The following is an 11,018-nucleotide window of genomic DNA, read 5'->3' on the forward strand; positions in this document are numbered from 1 at the left end:
GTGTTTTCTTGTGATAAGTTCCGACCCTATCTAATTAGGAATAAGGTGTTGGAAATTATTTTACCAGGATCTTAGATCTACTCACAAGTATGTTTATTAACATCCTAAATAAGAACTTTCTAAAACGATGAAATAAACACATATAAAGTTTAATAAACCTTACATTGGGTGCAGCGGAATAATATGACTCCTTCCGTTCAGATATCTAGCCCTTGATTCCTTTCTGTAGCAGAGCATTATCAATATCTGAACCTGGATCTCTTTCTCTGAATCTTTGATGCTGAATCTCCTTTGTTGATGATCTTTCTTCACGATCTTCCTCACTATGATTGAGGTATCACTTGATGTGTGTGGGCACTACTCTAATCACTAAGGATTTCGAAATATTGAAGAAGAAGAGAGAGAGTGGTCAGCTAAAGATAGGGAGAGAGAAGGCTTAGTTTTTTCTGATTCAGAAAGTCTGAAGAAAAGTGTAGAAATTTTAGTGTAATTTTCCTGAAGCCTTTACTATCTATTTATAGCATTCCACTAGCGTTAGGTTTGAATTATTTGGCATTAAAATAATGAAAATATCAGTTTAAATTTCCTACAAAAGTGGCAGGCCCTATACTAGTGGATTTGGGCCTCACTTTTTGCAATTTTGCAGTTTTACCTTTTCTGCATCTGATTTTCTCAAAAATGCCAATTTTCTAATTCAACCATTTAAATGCCAATTCTAACTATTTAATAACTATAAATAATTATTAAATAATATTGTCATTTATCATATTTATTAATTGAACCATACAAAGTATCATAATTAACAAATATGCCCCTATAAACTCTTTATTTACAATTTCGCCCTTACTTAGTGAAAATTTCACAAATAGACATAGTCTAATTTGAGAATTATAATTGATTAATCAAAACCAATTACATGAGTCTTACAAGCAATATTATCTCAACTAGTGGGGGGACCATGGGTCTATATAACCGAGCTTCCAATAAGTAGATCAAGAATTTAGCACTAAAATTCACTAACTTATTAATTCTTCGTTGAATCCACGCATAGAACTTAGAATTGCACTCTCAGTATATAGAATGCTCTATATGTTCCACCATATAGACACATCATTAGTTATCCATTGTTATAATCCTAATGTGATCAATGATCCTCTATATGAATGATCTACACTGTAAAGGGATTAAATTACTGTTACACCCTACAATGTATTTATTCCTTAAAACACTTGACCCCGTATAAATGATATTTCAGCTTATGTGAAATGAGTACTCCACCATTTATGTTCGTTTGGTCAAGCTCGAAGGAGATCATCCTTTGCTTACTATTCGCCAGATAGAAGCTATAGATTCCATGTTTATGCTAGCGCTCCCACTCAATTGCACTACCGTGTTCCCAAAATGTACGTATCACCCTGACCTAAAAGTAGGCTTAACTAACAAATCAAAGAACACGAATAGCCTTTCAAGATTGAGCCTAATCATAACAGGATTAAGAACATTTGATCTAGGATCAACTTGGCGATATTGACTTGAATAGATATTATGGTAAGTTTAATAAATCTAAATCAAAGTTCAATATCGGTCCCTTCCGATGCATACTCCATGCATCCAACCTGAGCTTTACTTTAACCAATGTTCTGGAAAGAACATAGCACTTCTCCAAATGCAAGTAAACTCTTGTTGTAGATTATCATATCAGTAAAACCCTGTGTCTGAAAAATCTAGGAAACTTTATTCACATAGTCATGTTTACTTTCCAATGTGTTAACGGCACAATAAACATGATCAAGTATGTGAAAAGGGTTTCAGATGAATTTATACATTATGTACATATAATCATGAAATAAATCATGTGAACCATGCAACATTAAATGTTATTTCTGATCTATATTAATAAGTAAATCTGATTATATTGAAATGAGTTTTATTTAGGGCATAAAACCCAACAAACTCCCACTTGCACTAATATAAAACAAAAAGTGCGTTTCAATTAATCTCAACACCTTGATATACAAATCAAGTGTAGTAGTAGTAAACTCCTCGTAATAGGATCTGAAAGGTTGAATTAACCACAACCTTTTCTCCACTATTACTCTTCCTTAATCACAAAATCATTGATAATGTGAAATTCCTCTCTATATGTTTACTCTCTTGGGATACTGGATTCTATACCTTTGGCAACTACTTTTGGTTAATCAGAAAATTAACACTAGTAGTTTAAGGCAATTTGGAATGGTGCCAAAGATGTATAGAACTTTCCTTAGACTGAATAAGTACCTTTCCTGCAGCTTTAACATTCAGTCTCTCTCTGGTAGACCTATAGACTTCAGATAGGTTTTTACACTTCTCCAAAATCACTATTCCACCCCCAGAGTAATCACCATCTTATCAGAAAGATTTTCTAGCACAAAGGCAAATTTCGAAATCTGATATGGTGTAGTCTAAGAGTTTTAAACACACCCTTATAGAATAACATATAGTTCATCTTCTTAATCTTAAAATTTACTTGATTGTCTTCCAATGTTCTTCTCCTGGATTAATCTGATACCTACTCATTACTCCCACTCAACAGCAGGTGTCTGGTCTAAGGCATACAAAAGCATATCTAAGACCTCTCACTGTTGATGTAAGAAATTCTTTCATGGCTTTATATTTTCTGGAATAGTTAAGACTTTTCCTTAGATAAATAAAATCTATACCTAAGAAGTTGTGAAGCTTCTATAGATTGCCATTAGAAAGAAAATGCTTCAGCATCTTACTAAAGTAAGTTGCTTGCATTAGAGTAAGTAATTACCAGGTATACCACAAGCCATAGATTTAGATAAACTCAAACCTATAATACTAGGAACAGGAAGTTTTGTTAAGTCCATTGAATGGACTTATAAACGTAAATTTCCTTTTATGTCCTTGTAATAGAAAACTTTAGGTTATTCCATGTGAATGGATTAAACCATAGTTCTATTGGCTTTTCTTCTTAGTTTCTTATCTTGACAATCCATTACTTGTTTAAACTCACAATGGATTTTAATCACTAGTGTCTCCCAAGTCATAATAAGGTGAATTCCTAGAAACTCTCCCACTACGACGAGGTACCGTGAATTATGTCGAAGAAAACTAAATGGTATTAACCTCTTTAGTTGTGACAAGATAACAGAGGCAGTGGGATCATCATATATTATATAAGATGATAGAACACTTTTGGAATCAAGAATTAAATATCTCCTTTATTTGCTACTTGTTTTTCAGACTTAGTCATTTTCTTAGAAAAGTAGTATTTGTTTGAACAAACACTTTCTTATCTATTGACATTGGGATGGTCCACCCCTAATCACTTAGAATAGCTAACAAACCATGGTTAACAGTTCTAGCTTTTCTTAAGATTTTGATTAGGTCATCCATGAATCTAGTAATGATTTACACGAAGTATACAACCATTACATCATTCTGAAATTGTATTACCATAAAAGGATTTAGGCAACGACTAGTAACTAATCATCAACATGCAACTCGAAATTTCTGGGGAGGTAAGTTTGGATATAATTCTAAAATCAATTTAATGATCTTTGAACTGCATATCTACTAACTATTTCTCCACCCCTATCAGTTCGCAAGATCTTTAACCACTTACCTTAATGGTTTTAACCATTGCTAGAAATTAATGAAATTTTTCAAACATTTCAAATTTCTTTGCTAAAAGGTATAATCTAGAGTGATCGTTTTAAGAATACAACGAAAAACTCATATCCACCCCTGAATGTACATCCATCTACGAATGAGATGAACTACTTTCAGTGGATATAGGCATATTAACTCTTTGCAGAGATTGATCTTGTCAAATCCACTATGAACAAGATACAAATGCCATAGATTAAGAAAAATGTGGTTGTGTCGTTTTGATGACTTAGGTATAGTTACATCAAAGAGTTCTTAGAATACTGCAAGTGGATCCTGGTCACAGAATACCTAACTCATATTCCATACAGTTTTAATCCATTAATAAAATATGGATATTAAACACTTGAGAAAGTGTAACTGTATTGTATTCTGGAATTAGAAATATAAGAAAATTTATGTTTGGATTCTAAAATTAAAGTCAAAGACTTAAATTCAACCAAATATAATGAGTAATTCTTTCTTGGACCAGCACTACTAATATAACTCTAAGTCTGATTTGCCCATACAAGTAGGAGATTTCTAAGATTGAGGATTTATATCAATTGGGAATAGAATTTCGGGATTATAATCATAAGCATCATTTAATTTCTTAAGAGAAAATATAATGACATGAAATGATTTATAGACCATTCATCCAATGATATATTATGGAGCTAATTCGAAATGAATAAGCGAAGAGGAATTAGGATAATTTCGATTATAAATAAGAATCCAACGATGCTTCGATTAGCGAAAGTCAAAGTAATCTTATTTATGTAATCTTCTTGTTTCATATTGTAAAAATACTAGTCTAAGGTGTCATCAATTGATGAACAGCTAGATGTCGCATATACAATATTTATCTTTCGAGATCTAACACTATTATGTATGTCTAATGGTGAAAATCCACTAGGGATTTATCTCATTAGATAAACAAACATGTTGGACCAACAATGAAGATTCGAAATTAAACTACAACTTAATAACAGAAAATAACATGGTTCAATATAAATTCATACACAATTCAGAAATTATAAGCATATAGCAAGTAGGAATGACAAGTGAAAATACTAAAACATACAATCCTAAATAATTTCCAAGGTTTTTCAACAACCGATACGTTGTCCCGTTTAGGCGAGAGTCAAAGCATCATCCATTGAATAGAGTTGTCAGCTCATCTAAAATGATAACCATTCTAGCAACCTTTTATTCGATCAAGATTGGAATTCAGCGTTGTCCCGTTTAGGCGAGAGTCAAGGCAATTCTATCTTATGAGCTTCTACCATTGTTTCATAATTTGCAAGTCAAGTATGGTCGCCACCATTAGGGTGATCCATACCATACAAAACACTTACAAACTACTTATCATGCGAGGTTAAACGGTGCGAAATTGCTAATGAACGTTCCTCCATTAGGGAGGATTACTCACTAAAACAAACGCGGTGTAAAACCCACAATGGAGATCGAATATCTTAATAATAATCAAGCTCATTATTTAAAGTGAGTTGTATTTTCTTTGATTCTCTTTATTTATTCTATTTATTTTAAATATATATTTATTAATTAAAATTTCCAATTTGGAATGAAAAATTCTAAATATAAATTTTAATTTAATATTTATAAATTTTACTTAGATGGATATGAAAATAACATGAATTATTTCCATCTTAGTAATAATTTCCAATAAATATTTAGAAAAAATATTTAAGTTGTTACAAAATTAATTTAAATTAATTTACAACTCAAATTTAATTTTCTATAAATATATATTGCATTTCGAAAAATTAAAGTATTCAAGGATACAATTTTCAAAAATGCATGTTAAAATAAAAAATAAATCCTGGAAAAATTATTCTAATTTAATGTTGGCCCAAAATTAATTAATAAAATTAATTTACAACAAAAAATATAATTTTCCTATTTAATTAAATATATAAGAAAAATTTCAAATATTTAAGTATGATGATGAAAATCAACTTAAATATTAATTTTCTATTTAATTAAATACACTAGAAAAATACTTCAAGCAAAAATATTCTATCTAGATTTTCCTTTGACTAATTAATTCAATTTCTAATAATATACTTTAATTCAATTTATTTTAAATTAATCAATAAATGAAAAAATCATTGATTTAAGTTGATCCAAGAATTAATTAAAATAAATAATTAATTTACAACTTAATCTATTTTTCAAGATAAAATTCAAAATTCTAGCATTTAAGAAATGCAATTTCGAAAATTGATTAATAAAATAAAGAAAAAATATATTTTGAAAATTATTTAAATTTAGTTGAAAAATTAAATTTCAACTAAAAATAATTTTCTATTTAATTAAATGTCATGAAAAAGAAATATTTAAGTATGATGATAAAAATCAACTTAGATATTTAATTTTCAAATTAATTAAATGTATTAAATTCAAGAAATAAATAATTAAGTGTAGAGAAGGCTTAATTATTAATTTCTAGTTTAATACTAGGAAAAATATACTTAAAATAAATTGTACCAAAATTAATTATTTAAATAATTAATTTCACAATGTATAATGTTTTCCTATTTAATATTAGAAATAATAAGTAGTCTAGAAATAACTATCTAGAAAATATCTTATTTGACTAAGTATCTTTTCCACAAATTTTGAAAAAAAATATCTAATTTAAGTTGTATTAGAAAAAATCTAGAACTTAAATATTTTTCAAATTTAAATTTAATTAAATATCAAAAATTAAGTTGTAACCACTTAATTTGAAAATATTCCATTTTAAGTTAATATTCGAAAAGATATTAACTTAAAAAATATCTAAAGAATCTTAATAACCAATGCCTAAAATTCCTCAACTTAATTTTGAAATTTTGAATTCAAAAGATATTCAGATTTAAGTTGGTTAGTTGTAGATAACTAAATATCAACTTAAATAAGAATATTTAATGAAAAATTTAAATTAAGTTCCAGAAAGAATCTAGATGATTATAATTCTATATTTAATTAAATATAAGAAAATACATATAGTTTAGCTTAGAATAAAAAATAATTCTTTAAACTATATTTTTCTTAAATTAATTTCAAAATAAATGAAATTAATTATGTTGCTAATCAATTTTAATTAGGTTAAACTAGTGTAATTAACCTAGTACAGTCATTCAAATCAGGCAAATGGGCCTTCACAATTGGGGTGGTTTGTGTGAGGGAAGTGTTGGGTTCAGTATGTCGTACCCACTTCTATGGCTCCCAACTCTCACACAAGGCCCAAAAGAGAGGAATTTAACCTTAATAAGAACAACTGTTATTAATTGAATAGGCCCAAAAACTAAATGGGCCTAAATAAATTCTATCAAAAACTATGATAATTTATTTTAGCAACATTAACCTATATGCATCTATAATAAAATTAAACACATAGGCTCACACAGGCACACTTTGGATGGGTCCTATCATGTTACTAGGTCATACACAGATGAAAGAAGATTGTAAATATACCTGTTACAAATTATTATCTTGACCAAGGGAGCCATCGTATCATTAGATTCCGGCAAAAGGTAACCATGGCTATTTGCAATCAAGTAATAATAGGTTTTGAAAACTTACAAACAAGCTAAAACCACATACTCCTGCAACAAGGTTAGCTGGATAGTTGGATGTAGGATTTATTTAATTTTAAATTAAATAATTAATTTCGAAATATTATTAAAATGGATTTTCGAAAAAAAAATTTTAAAAAAATTTCGAAAATTAATTAAATATTTAAATTTAAAATTAAACCTACAATTTTGAAAAATTAGGTTTGAACCAACCTAAATATCATTTCAAAAATTTGCTAACTACTTTTAAATTTTAAATATTATTTTATAAATAAAAATTAAATAAAAAATTAGAAAAGATAAATAAATATCTTTTTCAAATTTTAAATGTAATTTAAATAAATAAAATAACAAAATTTAAAAAATTAGCAAAATATCTTATATCTATTTAAAATTACATGATTATAAAATATCTTATTTTAAATTTAAATATGGTCAAAATATCTAAAAAGATTTAATTAAAAAATCTTAAAAGATAAGATATTTTTAAAATATCTTAAAAGATAAGATATTTTTAAAATATCTTAAAAGATATTATAAATATCTTTAAAAGATATTATAAATATCTTAAAAGATAAGACATTTTTAAATATCTTAAAAGATATTATAAATATCTTAAATAAATCTGACCTTAAATTTAAAAAAAAATATAATCAAATTTAAAAATAAGATAGATTTTTAAGCAAAAAGAAAAATACTAATTCTATTCAAATTCAAATTACACTAATATCTTGAATTAAATTAAAAAAAAAATTAAATTAAGTCAAAATGATAATTAGAATTGAATTAGGAATAGTAATAGTATATATACAAAACCACACAAAAAATTGGAAGTTAATTCCATGAAAAAGCATGAAAAATTGAAGAAAAACAAAAAATTTCGAAACTGTACGGACAGATTTGCGATCGCAGGAAAATATCAGTACAGCCCCGATTTTTTCAAATCTTCAAAAAATCATAACTAATTCAAATAAAATCCAAATTAAGTTCTGTAAAAGGCTAACTTGCTTAATTTTTTCCATACTATCCAATTAAAATAATTCCAGAGATAAAATCGCAATTATTTTTCACGAAAATTTCACAAACATCAATCAATCATCAAATAACACTCAATACAACATGATACCATCCAAAGAACATACAAACAATCGTTTTAAAGTCCAAATTTCTTGCAAGTAAATCAATTACCATGGCTCTGAGGCCAGTTGTTGGAAATTATTTTACCAGGATCTTAGATCTACTCACAAGTATGTTTATTAACATCCTAAATAAGAACTTTCTAAAACGATGAAATAAACACATATAAAGTTTAATAAACCTTACATTGGGTGCAGCGGAATAATATGACTCCTTCCGTTCAGATATCTAGCCCTTGATTCCTTTCTGTAGCAGAGCATTATCAATATCTGAACCTGGATCTCTTTCTCTGAATCTTTGATGCTGAATCTCCTTTGCTGATGATCTTTCTTCACGATCTTCCTCACTATGATTGAGGTATCACTTGATGTGTGTGGGCACTACTCTAATCACTAAGGATTTCGAAATATTGAAGAAGAAGAGAGAGAGTGGTCAGCTAAAGATAGGGAGAGAGAAGGCTCAGTTTTTTTTGATTCAGAAAGTCTGAAGAAAAGTGTAGAAATTTTAGTGTAATTTTCCTGAAGCCTTCACTATCTATTTATAGCATTCCACTAGGGTTAGGTTTGAATTATTTGGCATTAAAATAATGAAAATATCTTTAAATTTCCTACAAAAGTGGCAGGCCCTATACTAGTGGATTTGGGCCTCACTTTTTGCAATTTTGCAGTTTTACCTTTTCTACATCTGATTTTCTCAAAAACGCCAATTTTCTAATTCAACCATTTAAATGCCAATTCTAACTATTTAATAACTATAAATAATTATTAAATAATATTGTCATTTATCATATTTATTAATTGAACCATACAAAGTATCATAATTAACAAATATGCCCCTATAAACTCTTTCTTTACAATTTCGCCCTTACTTAGTGAAAATTTCACAAATAGACATAGTCTAATTTGAGAATTATAATTGATTAATCAAAACCAATTACATGAGTCTTACAAGCAATATTATCTCAACTAGTGGGGGGACCATGGGTCTATATAACCGAGCTTCCAATAAGTAGATCAAGAATTTAGCACTAAAATTCACTAACTTATTAATTCTTCGTTGAATCCACGCATAGAACTTAGAATTGCACTCTCAGTATATAGAATGCTCTATATGTTCCACCATATAGACACATCATTAGTTATCCATTTTTATAATCCTAATGTGATCAATAATCCTCTATATGAATGATCTACACTGTAAAGGGATTAAATTACCGTTACACCCTACAATGTATTTATTCCTTAAAACACTTGACCCCGTATAAATGATATTTCAGCTTATGTGAAATGAGTACTCCACCATTTATGTTCGTTTGGTCAAGCTCGAAGGAGATCATCCTTTGCTTACTATTCGCTAGATAGAAGCTATAGATTCCATGTTTATGCTAGCGCTCCCACTCAATTGCACTACCGTGTTCCCAAAATGTACGTATCACCCTGACCTAAAAGTAGGCTTAACTAACAAATCAAAGAACACGAATAGCCTTTCAAGATTGAGCCTAATCATAACAGGATTAAGAACATTTGATCTAGGATCAACTTGGCGATATTGACTTGAATAGATATTATGGTAAGTTTAATAAATCTAAATCAAAGTTCAATATCGGTCCCTTCCGATGCATACTCCATGCATCCAACCTGAGCTTTACTTTAACCAATGTTCTGGAAAGAACATAGCACTTCTCCAAATGCAAGTAAACTCTTGTTGTAGATGATCATATCAGTAAAACCCTGTGTCTGATAAATCTAGGAAACTTTATTCACATAGTCATGTTTACTTTCCAATGTGTTGACGGCACAATAAACATGATCAAGTATGTGAAAAGGGTTTCAGATGAATTTATACATTATGTACATATAATCATGAAATAAATCATGTGAACCATGCAACATTAAATGTTATTTCTGATCTATATTAATAAGTAAATCTGATTATATTGAAATGAGTTTTATTTAGGGCATAAAACCCAACATAAGGTTGTTGTCTACATAGATCATTCAGCAATTAAATACCTTATGACCAAGAAAGATGCAAAGCCAAGATTGATTCGGTGGGTACTTCTACTCCAAGAGTTTGACTTAGAGATAAAGGACAAAAAGGGCACTGAAAATCTGGTAGCAGATCATCTGTCAAGACTAGAGTTGGAAGAGAGCCAGAATACGAAAGAGGTACAGATAAATGAGCAATTTCCTGATGAACAACTCTTTAGTGTGAGGGAAAACCTGATGGTACCGTGGTATACTGATTATGTCAATTTCTTGGCTGCAAAAATAACTCCTCCTGAGCTTTCTCGTCAACAATTGAAAAAGTTCTTTTCTGAGGTGAAACATTATTATTGGGAAGAGCCAATCCTTTACAAGCACTGTGCTGATCAGATAATTAGAAGATGTGTGCCTGAAGAGGAGATGTACTCTATCCTAAATCATTGTCATGCTTTACCATGTGGGGGACATTTCAGTGGGACAAGAACTGATGCTAAGGTGTTGCAGAGTGGATTCTTTTGGCCAACACTCTTTAAAGATGCTAGTACTTTTGTGAAGGCATGTGATCGTTGTCAGCGTACTGGTAATATCTCAAGGAGGAACGAAATGCCTTTAACGGGAATCTTGGAAGTGGAATTGTTTGATGTGTGGGGAATAGACT

This window comes from Cannabis sativa, chromosome 6 (genome assembly GCF_029168945.1).
Source record: "Cannabis sativa cultivar Pink pepper isolate KNU-18-1 chromosome 6, ASM2916894v1, whole genome shotgun sequence".
Lineage (NCBI taxonomy): Eukaryota > Viridiplantae > Streptophyta > Magnoliopsida > Rosales > Cannabaceae > Cannabis > Cannabis sativa.